General features: G+C 37.7%; 1 long non-coding RNA gene across 1 annotated transcript in view; it reads left to right on the plus strand.

The window, feature by feature from the left end:
- Nucleotides 1-18,379, plus strand: part of LOC143441665 (uncharacterized) — a 127,571-nt gene extending 109,192 nt beyond the window's left edge. The window contains exon 3 of the long non-coding RNA XR_013109246.1: nucleotides 16,189-18,379. This is a non-coding gene — a long non-coding RNA (uncharacterized LOC143441665). The remainder of the gene's footprint in view (nucleotides 1-16,188) is intronic.
- Nucleotides 18,380-20,369: the final 1,990 nt, after the last annotated feature.

A 20,369-nucleotide genomic window follows, 5' to 3' on the forward strand; every position in this document is an offset into this window, starting at 1 on the left:
TTTTTTTTTGGGGGGGGGGGGAGTTGAGGAGTTGAGGCTTCAGGAACATTTCCCTGTGTCTCTTGGAACATTCATTGGTGCCATTCCTATTTAGCTTATGTTTGGACAGTGATGTTGGCGAGGATTTATGGAAGTAGCTTCTGCTTTTACTTGACAACATATCTCATAGCCAAATCCCTAATCCTCTGGCTCTTATCGCCTTCCTTCCTGCTCTTCTATAGTGTTCCCTGAACTTTAGATGTGGTGTTTTGTAGATACATCTATGGGACTGAGATCCAAAGCTGTATTTTAATGAGTTGTGAGTTTTTGTAGTGGTGTTTGTCTGTCAAGTGTTCTTGATGCAGGAACAAGATTACGGTTATCTATCAGAATAAGGGAAAATATTTAGATATTGTTGTAAGGAATTACACAGGTTTAGTAAATTAGAGGTTGTAGATTTTCCTCCCAGCTTTTGGTAGGTACAGCACTTTTTTTCTTTCTTGTCTGTACCCTTTCATATGAGACTAGGAACAGTTAGCTCTAACATCTATGGCTATTCATTTTATGTGATGAATTATATTCTCTTGGGTTTTTCCAATTTTCATTTCCCCCTTAAAACACAAATTATTTTCATTTTTGTGCATGTGGATGTCCTGTGTGTTTATGTGTAGCACATGCTTGAAAGTGTTAGCATAGACCAGAAGAGGGAAATAGACGACCTCTATGTGGAGTGACAAGTGATTGTAAGAAAGTAAAAACATGCTCAAGATTGTCCTGCAATAACAGTAAATGTTCTTAACTGCTGAGCCTTTTTGCCAGACCTTAATTTTCGCATCAGTCTTTTTTATTATGTGATGCCTTGTTATGTATTATTATTTGGATATTGTTTCTCTAAATCTGATGTTGGATTGATTTCCACTGAAGAAATGTATTGCTTTGAGGGAATAATGGATCGTAAGGGTGCTGAAATTTTATCAATATGTTATTTCACTGATTAGGTGATGAAAAGGTAAGAACTAATTTGAAGAAGTGCAATAATAAAAACATCTTTGAAAGGGTGTGTTTTGTCATGTACCCCTTCCTCTTTATATCCTGACAATGCTAATAGGACAATCCACCCACCCCTGCCATGTTCTAATGCCATGTCTTTGTTTCAGAACATGTCCAAATGTAATAGAAGTATCCATGGACTAAAATTTCTAAAATTATGAAACTTTTCTTTGTTCCTTTAAGTTGTTTACCCAAGATATTTTATTTCACTAACATAAAACTTACTCACATAGTGTTTATTTCTGCATCTATTCTATTTGTTATTACTTGAGCATGTGATGTATCATTTAGTCATTTTCATTAATTTCAAGAAAAGTCTGATCATTTATTCAGTAGTTTTTCTCTTTTTATCAATCTCTTCTGAAAATCATCTAGGTATATCAATGACTTCAATAACTTCCAGTATTTCTTAGTAAATATTTTTCTTCCATTTAAAAATGTGTTATTTGATTCATGATAATTATGAATTTATTTAAGGTTTGCAAATTTACAGGGTACTGCTTGGTGTAGGCTTTGTTTTCACTTTTCTTCACCCATTTCTGTTACTGTTATCACACATAGTTGTATAATTTCCAAGGAATGCAATATACTGAGACAAGGAGATGCTCTTTGCAGAGGTCAGAAATGGCCTTTTACACACAAATAAGCACTGGGGAAGCCAGGAAAGTTAAACACACAGTTTACCTTTTCAAGGAAATGAGGTGTGCAGCTGGTCTTCCTGGAATGCCAGGAATGATGGAGTTTTAACTACATCATTTGATCCTTTGCTGTCTGGTGAGGCAGAATAAAACCTATTCTTTTTTGAAATAAATTATTTATTTACTCTTCACTCACAATACATCTCAATCATAGCATCCTTTCACTCTTCCCCTCCCAGTACATCCACCTTCCATCTCATGCAGATCCACTGCTTCTCCATTGCCCTTCAAAAAAACAGCAGGACCTCCAGTGATATCAACGAAGCTCAGCATTACAACGTTCAGTAAAAATGGGCACAAACCTTCTATCAAAGCTGGATGAATCAACCTAGTAGTAGAAAAATTGTCTGAAGAACAGGCAAAAATGTGAGAGACAATCCCATTCCCACTGTTAGGAGTCTAAGAAAAGCACTAGTTCATATCAATGGTGTCACTTGTGGTTTACAACAAATTAGGTGACTTCTATGCAATCTTGGGTCCAGGGAATCTTGACAGCACTGGTGTTATATTTACCTCAGTCAAGTTTACATCATAGGCACTATCTCTGAGTAAACATTACCCATTGTTATGAAAGAGGCCAGATATACTTTGTAAAGAATCTTGGTGTAAATACGACTTAAATTGTTTTGCACCTGGGACTGAATTAATTGTTACAAGAATTTTTTTTTTTTTCCAAAATTGAACTGTGCCCAAATATAGCTAACGTAGAATGATCTGGGCCAGACTCTTGGAAGAGTTGGTCCAATGCTGGTTACAATAAAATTTGGCTGGACTGAGTTTCATTCTTACCTCACCCTGATTGTTTTTATTTATTTTTGTTTGTTTGCTTTTGTTTGGTTTGTTTGTTTGTTTGTTTCTGCTCCCTGCTGTAAAGCCTGCAGATGAATCAACACAGCTGCACAGGAGTCTGAGACAGCAGCTCTTCTGTCTATAGAAAATGTTACTTGGAGAAGTAGAGTAAAATTTAATGGAACAACCTAGTCATTTTTCACGGTGAGCAACAGGAAGTACTTAAAAGATTCACTTAGTGAATCACAGGGTTTTTGAGTTAATATACCTCAATTACCTGTCAAGGTTTTCAGCATTTATGTTAGTTGGCCATGAAGACTCCATCTACTTTGGGAAGTGTTCTTGAGCCTTAGACTAAAATTTGTTCAGACATTCAGAGTGTTTGTTCCTCTTGCTGCCTGTCTCTAGAGAATTTACTGTAACTGCTTGTGACCATGTTTGGTCTCACTGGACTGAAATAAGTGGGTCATCAAGCTACAGAAATATTGATTTCCATGAGTCTTTGTTATCTTGGTTTACAATACAAAAGAACAGGTTTAAAAAAACTTTTTCCTTAATTCCAGATTTTCTACTTTTTCCTTATCATAGTTAAATTATTATTTTTTTTGTAAGAGATATAATTTTAATACTTGACATGATTTTTATGAATTTATAATGTAAATAAAATAGATGTTTGGTTTTAAAAGACATTATCAAGTAAACAGCATTGTAAACTCTTTTGTTCTTCAGCATAGATGCAGGTTTTTGATTCTTTACATGATTTTTAAAAGTTATTTTTCTTTTATAAGTTATGTCTAAACTATAGGCTTCCCTCCCACCATTTCTTTCAGCAACCCGTCATCCCCATACTCTCTCTCCCAGATCCATTCCTTCTTCTTTTCTTTTCAGAAAATGGTAGATCCTCAAAGAGATATCAATCAAACATTGTATAACAAGTTAAAATAAGACTAGGAACAAATCTTCATATTAAGGCTAGACAAAGCAATCCAGTAGTAGGCTAAAGTCACAAGGGCAAAAGGGTCAGCCACACTCCTCATTACTGTTGTTAGAGGTCCCACAAGAACACCAAGCTATAACACTATAATTTATATGTTGAGAACCTATTGTAGACCCATACAGATTCTGTGATTGCCACTTCATTCATTTTCTGTAATCCCATATGAGCCCTACTTAGTTGAATCTCTCAGCTATGTTTTTCTAGTTTCCTCAACTCTTCTGGCTCCTACAATTCTTCCTCCCCCTCCTCCATGGGGTTCCTGGAGTTCCCCCTAATGTTTGGATGTGGATCTCTGCATCGAATTTCATCAGTTGCTGGATGAAGTCTCTCTGGTGATGATTGGGATAGTCACTCATCTATGAGTATGGCAGAATATCTTTAGGAATTATTTCAATGAATTTTTGGGGGGATGGATTCAGTCATTGGTTGAGCTCCTGTCTTAGGATGGTGAGGCCTCCCTTTTTAGGGGCAAGGGTCTTGAAGTGTTCTCTTACCCGTCTTTGACTATCCGGCTTAGCACATAAGTTAGGGGTTAATTCTCATTAGTCTTGATGACAGAGGTTTTACAAACCCCTACTTCCAGCCTGTAATAACGGACCTGTGTGGGTTTCATTTGAATAGTGTCTATCTCTTGTTGTACAAAAGCCATCAGTTTGCTGAACAGCATGGACCCAAGAGACAAGAGACTTAACAATGCCTGAACAGTCAGTATAACAGCAACACTCTTTTTTAAGGGCAACACATAACTCTCTTCTATTCTGTCTACAAATGTGTTATATCAGAATCTAAATCTATAGAAATAACACATGATTGACATTGTTTAACAATTTGTCTAGCTTGTTCTCTGATAATTTTAAACATAATTTTTAAAGTTTTAGAATTAAGGTGATGTAACTCATGAGCCTTTATGGCCTGATCCAAGTTAGATAATCCCTTCTTAACTTGTTCCTAATCCTTTCCCTGGGGGAAAATCCAGAGTTTACCATTTGAGCTGTGATTACTTCATTAGGGCTGCACATAATCAATCCCAACTGGGATAACAGATCTCTGCCCCAGAGATTAATAGGGAGGCCTGGGATGACATAGGGTTGTATATTACCTGTATTACCTTCTTTATCTTTCTATGTCAGCACCTTAGAGCTTTCTTGTGGATTTTGACTTTGGCCAATACCCCTTAGATTGGTTAAGGTTGGGGTCAGAGGCCAGGTGGTAGGCCAATCGCTTTGTTTTAGGATAGTCACATCAGCTCCTGTGTCAACCAAGCCTCGGAACTGAGTTCTAGTCCTGTGCTTCCTGGTGTTGCTCGACTAAGTTCAGACAGGGATTGTTGTTTGTTGGTATGAAACTGACTGCTTCATAAGCCTGTTTTGGCTTGTGTTGGTTCAGGACCTGGAGCTGGCCCCTGTTCCCGTTTCCCTGATTATGGAAAAGGATGTTTCCTTGTGCATCTCTTTTGGACCTACATTCACTAGCCCAATTCCTTCCATGTTTGCAAAGTGGGCAGAGTCCAGGCTGTTTTCTGGGCTGTCTCTGGGTTAACTCATTTTCTGCCTTGCAATCTCTTGCAAAGTGTCTAGGCTTGCCACATTTAAAACAGGCCTTTTGGCTTCTACTAACCAAAAAAATCTCTTACTGATTGTCCTTGCATGGCAGCACCCATAGCTAAGCCCTGTTGGTAGGAAGGACCTATGTCAGAACAGAGTCTGATATACCCTGTAAGGTCTGTCTTTTTCCTGTAGGGTCTAATGGCTGCTTGGCAGGCAGGATTGACGTTTTCATATGCAAGTTGTTTCACATAATCTACACCTGCCTCTGCATTACCAAAAATCCTCCCTGCTGTTGTCATCAATCGATGAACAAAATCAGAAAATCATTCATCAGGTCCTTGTCTGACTGCTGTTAAGGATGCACCAGGGTCCCCTTTTGCTGGGAATTTATGCCAAGCCTTCATGGCTACATTTTGAATTTGATAGAATAAGCCTGGGTCATATTGCATCTGGTTGTCACTAGAAGCAAATTGCACTTCTCCTACTAAGGCATCAAAGGACCAACCATTGCCTGCTTGAATGTTTCTCCTAGCTATTTCTTTACAATTCTCATGATATTCTGATTTCCAAATAAGATAGTCACCACCAAGAACTGCTCTCACTAATGTATTCCAATCACTAGGAGTCAGCCACTCCTCTGCAGCAAACTCTAAAATTGCAAGAGTAAAGGGAGAAATGGCACCACATTGTGATACTGCATTTTTAAATTTATTAATAATTTGAAAATTAAAACCTGTGTGATGTCTTCAAGCAACTTCTTGATTGTCTCTGGTCTCTGATACAGGGAAACTGTCAGCGTCTTTCTTCTCTGGATGATCTGTGGCTAATTTTAAGCTAGGTGATAAGAGACTGTCTTTGGACTCCTGGTTGAGGAATTCAAGGAGCTGGGGGATTTTTGCAGTTTACCTCCTGAGACATCTTACCTGTCTTTAATTTTTGTAGCTGATTAATTAAGTCCCAATACTCTTTTTCTAACTCTATTTGTTGTTTAAGAACAGATTTTTTTCCTGTAACTCCCATTTGGGATCTATAACCACCATCTCCATTTGGGGAGCACTTGGAGATGGAGGTGCACTGGGAGAGGGGCTTTGGGAAGAGGGCCATTCAGGGTCATAATGTTCGGCTACGTCTTCCTCTACGTCAGCACAATCTGACTCTGACAAATCATCATCAACCTTTGCTTGTATTTTAGATTCTAATTTACGTTTCTTTTTATTTTGAACATGAAAGACAGCATTCAAACAATGAAACAAAAGCAGGCAATTAACACATGTGAGCAACAAACAACAACAACAACAACAAAACAGAGAGTTGAGTTCGAGCTGACTTATTTCTTGCCACATTTTCATTAACATGACTTACCTTTCTCGATGCAGCAGATTCCCGCAGTGATCACCTTTGTTTCACTTCTGAATTTTCAGCAGTTCCTTCTTCCAGTAAGGTTCTTCACTGGGTCTCTCGTTCTTGCTGCCCCACATTGGGCACCAAAAATGTTGCTGCCTGAGCTGCCCCACGCTTGGGGGCCAGAAATGTTGAGAACTGCACTACCCCACGTTTTGGGGGCCAAAATGTCACAGACCGCTTTGTCAATGTTGGAACCCACACTGCCAAAAGCCTTGGGGGCTAAACTGTTAGAGCCCAAACTACCCCAAGTTGTTCCAGTCTGTGGGTCAGGGTTCAGCAAGAGAGAGAGTGAGGATGGACTCAAAGAATAGAGAGCAGACAGAGTGTGATTCAATCCCGTTTATTCTTCAGTCTCTCTTCTTCTCTCCAAGTCCCTAGTTCCTAGTTCCTAGTTCCTAGTGCCTCCAAGTTCCAAGTTCTTTCTCCAAGTGCCAAGTGCCTAATTCTCTGTTGCAAGTGTCTAACCTAATTCCTAGTTCCAAGTTGTACTCTAAGTTGTTCTCTTCCCAGTATCTAATGTCTACTCCTACTCCTAGTATCTGAATCTCTGTTACTCCAAATTGTTCTCTCTGAAGTGTCTGATTCTCAGTTCTCCAAATTGTTCTGAACTCTCCTGTCTGCCTCTCGCCTTTTATATGTCTCACTTCTAAGCCACGCCTCTAAGTCACACCTTTAATCATGCCCTTAGGTCTTGTCTCTAAATCTGATCTCTAAATCACACCCTTAAGTCACACACCTTTAAGTCTCACACACCCAAGGGAAAATCCTGAGTATCTAAAGCCAGATGTTATCAGAGTGTGCTCAGCTAGTATAGGCTAATGTAATCAAATCTCTTATCACAGTATATGGCTCAAGATGGCTGCAAGGATGATAGCTGCCTTCTGTCGGCTCCCAACAATGTTTAATTTTTATTTTAGATCTCCAGGCTTTCCAGTTTCTAGTTCATGGCCATCCAGGCAGTGTCAGGCATGAGACCATGATCATGGAGTTGACTACAAGTTGAACCAGTTATTGGTTGGCCACTTCCACAAGTTCTGTGCCACCATTACCCCAGCATATCTTGCAAGTAGAACAAAACTTTGGGTCAAAGGCTTTGTGACATATATGTGTAGATTGATGTCTCTGTTTTCCAAGATTTCCCATGCTCATAGTTTAGTAGGATTAACATAGTATAAATGATTATCCTACCAAAAGCGATCTAAAGATTCATTGCTATCCCCATCAAATTTCCAACAAGAATTCTATATAGACCTTGAAGGGAAAATACTCAGCTCTATATAGAACAAAACAAAAACAAAATCTCAGGCTATCTAAAGAGTTCTGTATAGTACAAGAACATTCAGAGGTATCTGCATCCCTGATTTCAAGCTGTACCAAAGAACTATAGTAATAAAAACTGCATGGTATTGTATTCTTTTTACGTTGCGTATATTTTGGTTTCAAAATTGTATCATGTTCCATTACATTTTCACAACTGTTGCTATTAGTCACTATCACCCTGTTTGTTCTGTGTGTGTTGTATAAGTGTAATTTTGTCCATGTGTATGTAGAAATGTGAGAATGCACATGCACACATATGTATTCATTTGTGAAGGCTTGGAAGTCAAATGTAGTTTCTTACTCTATTGTTCTTAACTTTGTGTTCTTAGACAAGATCTCTCACTGAACTTGCTGCTTATAACTGGATAACTGGGCAGCAGTAACTTTCCAAAAATCTTCTGGCTCTTCTATTTCTGATTCCTAGGACTGTGATTACACTTTTGTATCACCTTAAATGACTTTTTTACATTGGTGCTGGGGATTCAAACTCAGGCCATCATGACAGTTGCCAGTACTTTATTGAGCTATTTCCCCAGCCTCCTATTCGTCCTTTTGTTGTTTATGGAGCATACCCCAAAACACCTCTATGTAGTTAGTTTATTTTCCCTCTTCAGATTTTGCTGATAAGGGTATTACTCATACTTCTGCTTGTTTATATCTTCAGGACTTTGTCTATCCTGCTGGGACTGCATAGGTGAGGGTAATCTATTCAGCTTTGTTGTACTTCCCTAGAATCTAACTTTTCACTATATGAAACAGATAAGGATATGAGATAGGCCCCATCTACCATACCTTGGAGGAAATTTAGAAGTAAACCTTGAATTTGGTGAAGAAGAGCCCTATTTTCTTCACAGCATCTACCCAAAATAGAGTTTCTACCATGCTGTTCTGAACAAGAGGGTTGGAGCAGCTATGACTCAAGTGTTGTGGATTCACACTGTTCTTATTGAAATTTAATAGATTTTTTAAATTGATGTTTTTTCCTATTTCTTATATGTCACAAAGAATTTCAATTGCTTTATTTTATTACAACACTCAGCAGTATTTTTTCTTTTAGCTAAGAGGTCTACCTTGCCCTATCACTGAGATTCTGAAAGTACCACTATTTTACTTTGCTTATGTCATAGAAAACTAGTAGAAAATCCATTAATGCCCATATGAGCATTACAGATTTTCTTTGTTTAGCATGGCAAGTACATTTGCTGACTTCTACTTAACCTTCTATTTAAGCAAATGTTTAAATATTATTAGTTGCATTGTTTCTCACTTATTTTACTGTTAGATAACTGCTGGCAAATTAGTAAGTGAACAGTACAGATTTCCACATTGCACTGTTTAATCCACAGTGTTCACTTGAATTTTATAAATATTTATTAAATTAAATGATGTTTTAAAGGACTTCATCTTCTCTGTAATAATTTGTTTTTAATTTGATTTGACTTTTCTGTTCAATTTATAAAAATCAAGTAGAAAATAGAATAAACTTATCATACTTATAGTTTGTTGAATGTTGGTATTATTCCTTGCAACATGTCTACTTTATGAAGATCAGAAAACTAAAAGAAAAGTTTATCAATAGAATATTTATCAACATTATATATTTTAATATTTTCAAAATGATAGATTTGAGGAGAGAAAACACAATTTGCTTCTTTAAAAGTGTTCATATTTTAATCCATTTGAAATTAAAAACTAAGCCCCTATAAGGCTATCATCAGGAATTTTTTAATCTCCGGACATGAGTGACAAATTTGAGACAAAAAGAAATGAACAATTTTTTCTAAAGAAACAACTTATAATAAATTAAAATGAGTAAGTTCTTTGAAAATGTATAAAGCAATTTCAGTTTACAAAGACAAATTAACAGCATTTTGTCCAACATTAATGTAGAATCTAGGTAAATTCCTGGTTTTGAACAATAAGAGTTATCCCTTGGCAATATTTTAGTATAGGTTTTTATGTATTTACAATAGACATGTAATTACAAATAGAATTTAAGAAACCTCAGCAGTCACTTCTAACTGAAAAACTTAGAACTGTCAGTATCCCAACCAAAAGATGTTTATTTATTAATCATAACAAGATCTAAATAGTTTATGATGGTAAAACAATCTCATCATTCCTTGAAAGGGTTTGATAGGAAGAAAGTATCAGCTATCTTATTTTGACATGATGTTGATACTCACACACAATTTCCAAGAAGGTTGTATATTCTATGCATATACCCCAAAGAAAGTAAAATATGCTAGACAATAGTTGTTGAAGTTATCATACTCTGCTACATATTGGTGTAGCTTTCATAAAAATAATACCTCTTATCCACAGTTCAACATTTGCATTCCATAGGAGATGGAAAAACAATCTCTTTCATGGTGGCCATTTATATAGTTCTGAGTAGATCAAATTATCAATACTCATGAAAACAACCCTGGTAGAGTCTTTCCCTCTTAAACTTCATGTCAGGCATTCATTATCTGTATTTCTCAAAGTATTTTCAATTTCTAGGTTGTTATAGACAAAAATCTATTAAGCAATAAAAATTCATTGGCTTTTTCTATGGTCTTCATATAAACAACAAGAACAGGCCCATCATAGCAACATCTGACTCTTTGGGAACAGACTTCTGTTCTAGTTTGCTATTTGTTGCTGTGATAAATAAGATGATCAAACTTAACAGGTTGATTTCAGCTTACAGAGTATATATATAATACAGTATATATAAAATATATGTATATATGTGTATACAAATTTTTTAAAACATAATTACATCTTTTTAAAAAAGAATTACAGATTATTCAGGGCATCCAGGTGGTCAGGAGCTCAAGACATGAATCCAGAGAATTGAAATAGAAACTATAGAGGAATAGAACTTAGTGGGATGCTAGCTTGCTTCAAGGCTTACATTACATCATTGTCTACAGTGGCTGGATGCTCTTACCTCAGTTATCAATCAAAAATTCCCTCTACAGGCCAATATTATGGAAAAAACTGTTTCCTTTGCTGCTCATAAATAGGAGAATCACGTAACCATAGACTTAAACCTTTGAATAGTAAACCAAAACAAACTTATTCTCTATTTTTTTGTTTCTGTTATTGTAGAGAAATATTCATCTAACAACTTGGCTGTTCTGCAAGGGATTACATTCAAAGACCTTCTAGGTCTATGTAATCTAGTTGGAATGCAGATGTGCCCTTAGTACACACTTTTAGTTCCAAGCAATGACTAAGTGGTAGATTGGAGAAATATTTGGCAGAATGAGTCAGAGAAAGGACACGCCAAACTCTCTTGAGAAGCTATTTTAGAGAGCTCAGGGAGAGAGAGATGGTTGGAAATTTTGTTGGTTGGGAGTTCAGTGCAGTGGAGTTAACTTTGTGAGTTCAATGCAGGTCAGCAGAGGCAGTTGTAGCCAGAGAATAAGAAGGAGTCAGAAGATTAGAACAAATTGCCGGGAGTTAGTTGAGAGCAAGCAAAGAAATTCAGTGAAAACCTAAAAGAGGCCTGGTTGAATCATTCAGTTTGGAGAGGAGTTTGAGCCAGACCATCTGAGTTAAACCCATGAGCCAGAGTTCAGGAAGAGCTAGAAAGAGTAAGCTTATTCAGCAGTAAGCCTTGGAGAAGACAATTGTATCAGGAAAATAAAAATTCCTTTTACAAATTATTTTATCACAGTGATGAAAGTCTAAGTTATCTTTCAAGTAAAACATTGGTTCTAGTGGTATTTTCATGGGAAAATGGCAAATATCTCATTTTGATCCATTTCTGTTAACTTCTTTCCTCTCCATCTCTGTCTTCCTTCTATGTTTAATTGGAATATTGATAAGCATTTAGCACCATATCAATAAAAATTGGTTTTGGTAAAAGATTCTTGTTTTGTGCCTGAAATCACAGAACTTTACAACTAAAGGTAACAAAGTTGCTAGTTCAAGGCATGCCTGATCTATATACCATTGGATTTACAAATTTAGAATATCTCGGTTTGGTCACTGGGTACTGTTATCTAAACCCTAGATCCCATGGATGTACATGCAAATGATCTGAACTGCTGAACCATATCTTTCCTACCATGGTATGGTATGAAAAACCATACCAGGCTTTTCTGTTGGCTTTAATTATAGTACATTGGCACTGAAGGGTCATCCTCATCAAAGATGGCAGTGAAATTGAAATGTTAATTTGAAATGGAATAATGAAATATTTCTAAGCTGTTGGTATAAAATCTATTCTGGTGAGCTATACAGCATATTATTATGTCAGTAAGACAGCCATGCTAATGTCAAGAAGAAAAGAGATGTAGACATTTTATAAACTATGGGAATAACTTCTTTATCACCAGAGCATTGCATTGTCTTGCCACTTAACTTTCATAACTTTATCTTCTTTTGAACTATTTAATTTCTTATTATGATCTTGAGTGCTTGGCAGTGAGATGAATATAAAATGACATAATGGACCCTTTATGGGCTATTCAGCTTGTGATCTTTGAACTCATATTGCTAAGTGGTCTGTGGAAAAACAAGCCATTTTAAAGTTTTTAAAGTAATCTGCATCTCAAAACCATACTGATAGTGTTTTTATTGGTTCTAGTAGGATATTAGACATTTTTAAATTTGAAAAGGATGGTGTGAGAATCTGTCAAGTCAAGAAAGAAACGATTACGCTCCTTTCAGGTCACCAACCATAATTTTGTGGTTGAGTTCTAGTGTATTGCCTTTTCCACATTCATTTGGTTGTACTCTGAGGTTCTGTAAGACTTTCACTTAAGTAAACTGGCAATGTAAGTATAGTACAGACAGATTGGATTAAACAGTGAGGTTATAGAATGAAGGATACTTAAGTAGGGAAGGATTGGCATTTGTATCAGTTTCCCATACACACTTGACCCTCACGGTGTATTAAAGGTACTATGCTTTATGCATTTCACAATACCTTCCCCTCAAATTTGAGGGTTTTCTTTTGTTCTTTTACAAATAGAATATGGCAAAGGTGATGGGATAACCTTTTTGATTATTTTAAATTGTGTGACAAAGTGACAAAATGTCACTCAGATGATATTGCAGTAAGACACTGCTTTTGCAGATTGAATCTCTAGATTCTTGTGGGTTAGATGAAGGAACAGCTACACTGCAGAATTCACCTGTCAAGTAGCTGCCAAAGCTCCTTTGAAACTATCACCAACAAGGATAGTCCAGTCAACAGCATGCAAACCTGAAGACTTCAGTCAGTATCTATTTCCTACAGACTGAAGGACAGTTATAGCCTCATAGGGAAAACTATCATGGAAAAATATGTGAGTTCTATTTGCTTCACTAACCTCAGATTTGATAAGTGGACACATGGGAAGATGAGACAGAGATGTTGGTTTGCCATTGTTTAAAGCTTGCAAGCCATAAAAAAAGAGAGTATAAATTAGATCAGTGCTAAAGAGACTTTCCTGTCATTTAAATCTTTGGAATCCATGTGGAAAGCCAAACCGTGAGTAGGAACTAAGGCACAAATAATAAAAGATACCCTTTCAGGTTGGATCTTTAATTTAATAGAAGGTAAAAATCTATGGTTGAATAAACACACAAACACACACACACATACACACACACACATACACACAAACACACACACACACAGACACACACACAGACACACACACAAATGCCTTGCCTTGCCTTAGTAAAAATTTAACAAAGGAAATGCAAGAATAAAAAAATGCGTATTGAAAAAAAATTAAATAAGAAAATATAAAGCCTTTTTATGTCCTGGCTTTTGTGACTGTGCAACATATTGTTGGGTGACATCAATCTGAGTGTCATGTAAGTTGCAGAATTGTGTAGCCTAATTGCTCATCCATTTTTTAGAAAAAGAACTATAGGGTATGGGACAGTATGAGGAAAATTACCCTCTAGTGGACTGGCTACTATAAGACATCATATTGTCTCTTATATCAGCTACTGTAAGACAATAGAAAAAAGACAGGATTTATTGATGGAACTGGACATACAACAAGTGGTGCTTGAAGTCCAAATCACTGGGCAATAATAGGTCTATATTCACAGGGGTATTAAGGAAACAGGTAATTAATCATGGATATCATGGCTGGTACCCTTCAAGATAATATAAGTGTAGTAGAATAGTGCAAAGTACTGTTGGATAGCTATACTTGAGAACACAAACTATAAAGGCAGTCATTCCTGACTGGGGGAGACACAAGCATGTCAATTTGATGACTGAAAATAGAACTATGAATTTTATAGTGTATGAATTTCTTGAGTATGTAATAAAAATTTCAGAAACATCAAGAAATAATAAAAGGTGGAGAATATTTATCCATTTGAAAGTTTTTAAACACCTGGCTCTCAGAAGCCTGCAAAGGAGCCCGAAGGATTTTGAGGAATGCCTATGGGTTGGAGAGTTACATAATGTCCAAATCCTATTCCTAACCATGCTATGCTGTTCTGTACCACTTAGGAGAGCTAATTTCTCTAGTAAGATATTTTCAGCCTGTATTGGACATCATTAAATGCCCCTTATAGAATATTCTTAGCTAATGGGTAGCAAGATGAAGTTTTATTCACCTGGAAAGATCATATATTTGAAGATACAGGTCAACAACTTTGCTTTCTTATCTTGCCCACCGTCTTTGTAGCTGTATAAAGCTAACATCTAAATGTCTTATTTATTTAGAGAAATGACTGAAAACATGTAAAGTAAAAAGGCCAAGGACATCTATAAATTTTTTAGGAGTAATCATGGTTAGATATATAGTCAGTACATGTATGGTACTAGATATGGTTAAAGAGTATTCTAAAAAGACCTATTCCTGTAACTCTAGAGCAGCTGCACATGTTCTTGAGACTCTATCATCATACTGTTATACTAATGTTTTCTATATTTTCATGTCTTTGAATAAATTGATAAAAAAGAGGCACTTCTTGAGATTTGGACAGAAGATTTCAAAAGGGTTCTGAGGAACCCTAAATATTTGCAAGATAGGATAATTATCTATGTGCCCCAGTAGTTCTATGTTCCTCCATACTAGAAATTACCAACAGATCAGAAGGATTTAGCCAGGGCAATCCCTACTCCCAAGAAAATGGTTATAACAGAGTACTGGCACAAGTCATGGAAATGGCTAGGCTATCAGTAAGCACCATTTGAAAACCAGTTTTTTATTGTATATAAATCAACAGTAGAATGTAATACCGGTTCCACTTCAGTAATGATGAAAGCAGCTTATCCCATAGCAGATTGGACTGAAGGTCTCTTGGACAAGCCTTCCCCTGGAGCAGTACAGATTAAACCCTGCATTGGTGCTTTTTCATTTTACAAAAGAATTTGTGATTCCTGTAAATTCTTCTGGGATTTGGATCCTTTCAAACCATTGAAACGCTTGCAGTAATTGACTCAACAATCAACACATACAAAGTACTGTAAAGAACACCAATTATTCTTTTCAATGCCTGGTATACAGACTGTCCAAGTAGCGGCAGTGGTTAGGTGTGGGTTGCTGTAGTGGCAAAAATGAACATTGACATGAGGCTTGAGAGAGGAGTGGAATAAAAAACCAATGGAAGGAATTAAGGTCAGTATATGAAGTGGTGTTTCATAAGATTTTGCATGTCACAATCTATATTGATAGCTGTGTTATATTAAGAAGCCTGGATTTTTAGAAAGCTCAATGTTAAACAAGAAAACTGGCAAACTCTGGGTTTTGTATTGGATGTTAACAGACATGAATGTCAATATATATTAGAATTGAACAGAAATGAGACTCCTTCATAAATTTCTATGTGGCATTCATAGCCCAATGAGTCTAATGTCAGAATGTACATGCCTTTATTCAAATGCAGGCTCTCTGGACCCTGGCACTATAGAAGTCTATATAATGAGTTTCCTTGAAATCTTATCATAGAACAACTACCATAGGGTTGATAATGTAGATAAACAGCCAATATTTCCATGCTACACTCTTATGATGTGCATTCTGCATAAACCACTTGAGAGCATTGACATAACCTTACAAGAATTTCTGTGCAAATCAGTGATGAGTGAAAGCCCACACCTTTCTCTTGCTGGATGCTAGCAGTGGTAACAGCACTGATTTCAAACTCTGAGGTAGAACCACCACGTCAAAGCTCACGTAATGTAAAGAATAAATGTGCTTTAACAACAGCAGGTAGAGTTTAATCTCCATAAAACACCCGACTCTCAACAGAAAAGTAGTCACTTCAGAATCCTTAACAGTTAATTGAAAATTCCAATGCTGATGGTATACAGCCTTTCTACAAACTTATAGACAGGCAGACTATTGAGACCCACATAAGTCATAAGGGCTATTGTCATTGTTATTATTTTCATGCCATAACCTGATGGCAAGACTCCATTTTTAAAGACACTTTTCTTTGGTTACAGGATGACACAATCAAGATGGATCCTACATGAGATTCTCCGTCCTGTGAGCTGTTTGGATTTTGTAGTGCTGGAAAGCCCTATATAGCTTGCTAGAGGAAAATTATAATACTACTAACTCTGTTTTATTATGGAACATAGGTACTATACTCAACTTGTCAACCTAAATAGGCCTTTTGGTATAATAGAGGCAGAATTGTTTACAGTATAGCTAATTGTTTTCTGATTAGATTTAAGCTGTTCATCACACGAGGAAAACTTTTGCTTGGTACTGTAAGCATAGCAAAGATTAGCAACTGGAGAGGTCACAGGCCCTAGCTGGGATGATACTGTTTGCTAAATGGATCATGGACATATGTAAATGCTTTGTATGTGTTTGTAGTTACACAAATAACCATAATAGATTGTTATTATTGTGAACCCTACCCCTGGAGGAAAACTAAATTTTGTATAGCAGCCGAGAGTACTTCAGAAACTCATAGTCAAAAAGCTTAGAATAAGGGAACAATATGGCATCGTAGCTTAACGATCAGATTGTAGTGTATGAAAATAATAAGACATCATCATCACCTGCTCCAATGTTTAGGGAACATCATGAAATAGGTAGATGAAAATTCTAAGTATATGAAAGAAAGCCAAACGAAGGTGAAGAGTAGTAAGTAGATACTGGAATTTAGTAATGCGTCTTGGAAGCAAGTAGAGAAGCCACAACTAATGAAAACAAATTGACAAGCTCCATAAGACCAACCAAGGATATAACATGTAAACAATTACCATAGTAGGAAATACTTGTTTTCAGTAGATGCTTGAAATTGTTTCAGAAACTCCAGGAACACAGAATTTATGCATTAGCTCCCATAACAGGGTGGGTTATTTGGTTATGAGGAAGGACTGCCTGAATGCCCAGGCTTCTTTAAGTAGCACCAATAAATCCTCTGTTCACCAATCTGGACTTGAAAAGAATCTTTCTTTATGCTGCTGCTAGTGCCCTACTGGTGCAAACTAGACACCTTTTCATATTCCTTTAGTAAAATTTACATAATATAGACAATGGTAAGCAATTGGTTACAGCCCTTAGTAGCTTAGCAACAGTTTTCTCTTCAGTTGTGCTTTCAAATGACAATAAACCCTACCCAGCACCATGATTGCAGTTTAAGAGACACTGATCAGGAGGTTGAATCTAAATTGGGCATAGACATCTTTGTGGACTGGTGGTGGCCATGTAGCTTCTCTAGGAAGAACTTATGAATGTTTCACTGATGGAACTCTACTGTGGCAAGGACCTTGGAAACACCTTCCAATCTGGCATTGGCCTTTGGTAAATTTGGGGGCCTGTATGCATATTACCGAGATCATGTTTGCTATAAGCTCTTATTGATTTTGATTTTGCTGTCTATACTCAGAACAAATTTCATTTCACTGTGAAAGTCCTGGGCAAGACCAGGATCATGTAGTTTGAAAACTCTGTGGATGATTCTGTGTTTTTCCTCAATATTCTTTCAAAGTATAAAACCCTCCTCTCCTCTTTCTTCCTCTATTGATCCTCCAGATGTGATCATTAATCCTGTGTATTTTGGGACATTAAGCATGTCTCTACAGTAATGGCTACAGCCACACTGAGTAAGTCTGTGCCAGTTGTGGAGAATACTGGGTCCTGTTTATGTTGTTCTAAGAAACATATTAGCAGAGACTTAAAACAAGAAAGCTATTTCTAATCACTAGACACTCAAAATGGGGAAGCTATATCTGATCAATAAAGAATTTAAAATGGTTCTTTGAAGAGATAGTATCAGGTGCATATCAGGAAAGGTTGCTTGGTATAATGAACACATCTCTGTCTGCAATTAAGAAAGCATTATGACAGAGGGATGCTATCGGATGACTGGATTTATACCCACAAATATGTAATCTGTCTCCCACCTTGTATAACTGTGTAAATGGATTTGCTACCAGATGGGTATGTGCTTATGTCTATAGAAAATGCCTAGCTAGACATTTATTTTTGGCTTGGTGAAATTGTGCTCTAGTACAAAATAATGTTAGGGGGGATTGATCCAGCAGAAGGTGGGAAGGAGGAAGGGAAACTATTGGTTTTAGGGGTTTGTTTCATTTTTGTTTTGTAATGATGGAGCTTTTATAATGTTGATATTATGATTTGTTTTATAAAAATAAGCAATGATGTCACTGTTCAGGCAAGCAGGATTGTGATTGTATAAATAAAGATGACTTGAGCTATTCGAGGTCACTTGCTTGGAAGTCAACAGGTGGTCAGTGTTTTTAGTTTCACTGACACCACATTCCCATCTCACTACCTGAACTTTGCAGTTCTAGCTAGTCTCTGGCAGTGCACCTTTGGCCATTATTTTATGTCATAGCAAGATGGTATGTACCAAATGAAGCTCTTCTATTGGGAACTGTCAAACCTTTAATACCTTAAGCCAAATAATACCTTGTTATATATAATTTATATTCTGATACTTTGTAGTAACAACAGAAAACAGACTGAACAAGGTATGGAGTAATGAAATATTTCATGTGTCATTTATTTTTTCCAAGGAAAGGAAGGTTAGTGCTGCAGGGGCCGCTATGGCTAATGGCCATAGGTCTTTGAAGGATTTCTTCAGCTGCAGAGAGTGAGCTCTTCAATGATAGATAAGCTCTTTATCCAAGTGAAGAGAATGGGCATTTCTGTGTACATGATAATGCAAATTCAAGGTCTTCATTTTTAGTTCTAATCTATGATTTAGTCCAGTATCTTACATTGAAACCATAGTAAGTTTAGGTACAGGTGTATGATATGAGCATGAATGTGTGTGTGTGTGTGTGTGTGTGTGTTTGTGGGAGAGAGGGAGAGAGAGAGAGACAGAGACAGAGATGACAGAGAGACAGAAAGAATTGCTATTCTGTATCTATCTTATTTTATTTTATGTTTTTTGCACACACGTGGAGTGTTACTCAGCCCTGAGGGGTGGAGACACAGGCCACAGTGTCGAGGGCCTTCAAGACATTGTGAGAGACCCAGTGTCAAGGGCCTTCAAGACATTGTGAGAAACCCAGACACAAAGGCCATACCGTGTAGGACTCCATAGCAGGAAATGTCCAGAGCAGGAGAGTCCAGAGATAGCACTCTTGGGTGCTGGGAACTGAGGGGGGAGAAGATGGCAGTTCATAAGATGGGTGACATGGTAGCTTGGGAGTCACATGTTATCTCAACTAAAAAAAATTCAAGAATGGAGACAAGAGCCGGTGTAGGGTACCATGCATCTGCACGCCCAGGGTGGTGAGCACTCCCACAGGGACTGTGGAGCTGTTCTGGTCACCGAGCAGGGCTATCAGAGCCACAGGGAGGCTCCATGCCACCTGAAGAGGACGACCAAGCAGAAGTGCACGGGACCTTTCCCTGTAGAAGCAGGAGGCCGAGGGCTGGGGCTGGCTGCAAAGAAAGGCAGGGCTCCAGGGATACTATCAGGCACGCAAGACACTCTGTGGGAGCCTGAAGTGACCAGTGTGTGCTGTGTCGGGTCCAGTTAGCAGCTACTCAGGCCCCAAGCGTCAAAGTTATGCAACATGTATGTCAGGGAGAAGACTCCCACAGCTCACAGCAGGGGGGTGAAGAGGCCAGGGGAACAGGAGCCTGAGCAGAAGATGGCAAACACCAGGGGCAACTTCCAAGATGCAAGGACATAGGAGGCTCCTACCCATGGATAAGGGACAGACTGAATGGCAGACAATATTTGGTTTCTTCTATTTCTCTGTCAGTTTTCTTGTTGCTCTCGGTAGCCCAGGAGCAGCTAAACTCTTGTCCTCATGCCTGGCTTCCTGACTATGAGAACAATGGGAAGCCTTCCACAGGTTTTCTCCTCTATGGCTCAGTCATGTGACTCGTCTCTTTTCTCTTTTTGCTTCTTCTGTCAGGAAACTCGAGCCTCATGCTTAGTTCCTAGCCCTGGGTCCAATCAGAGGGAAGTTTTCCATTCTGACTCCTGGTAGGGAACATTTCCACATGGAGCACGGAAGTAGCATGAGAGTTGGGGTAGCCGCTTCTCTTGCCACAGGAACAAACTGTGGCAAACTGTGTCCCGAAGCCACAGTGAATCCTGCCCTGCATGCCCTGCAAGGCAGACTCTACATCCACATGGGTGGGGCTGGCAGCACTATCATCTCCAGTAGACTCACCTCCCTCC

Source organism: Arvicanthis niloticus, chromosome 3 (genome assembly GCF_011762505.2).
Source record: "Arvicanthis niloticus isolate mArvNil1 chromosome 3, mArvNil1.pat.X, whole genome shotgun sequence".
NCBI lineage: Eukaryota > Metazoa > Chordata > Mammalia > Rodentia > Muridae > Arvicanthis > Arvicanthis niloticus.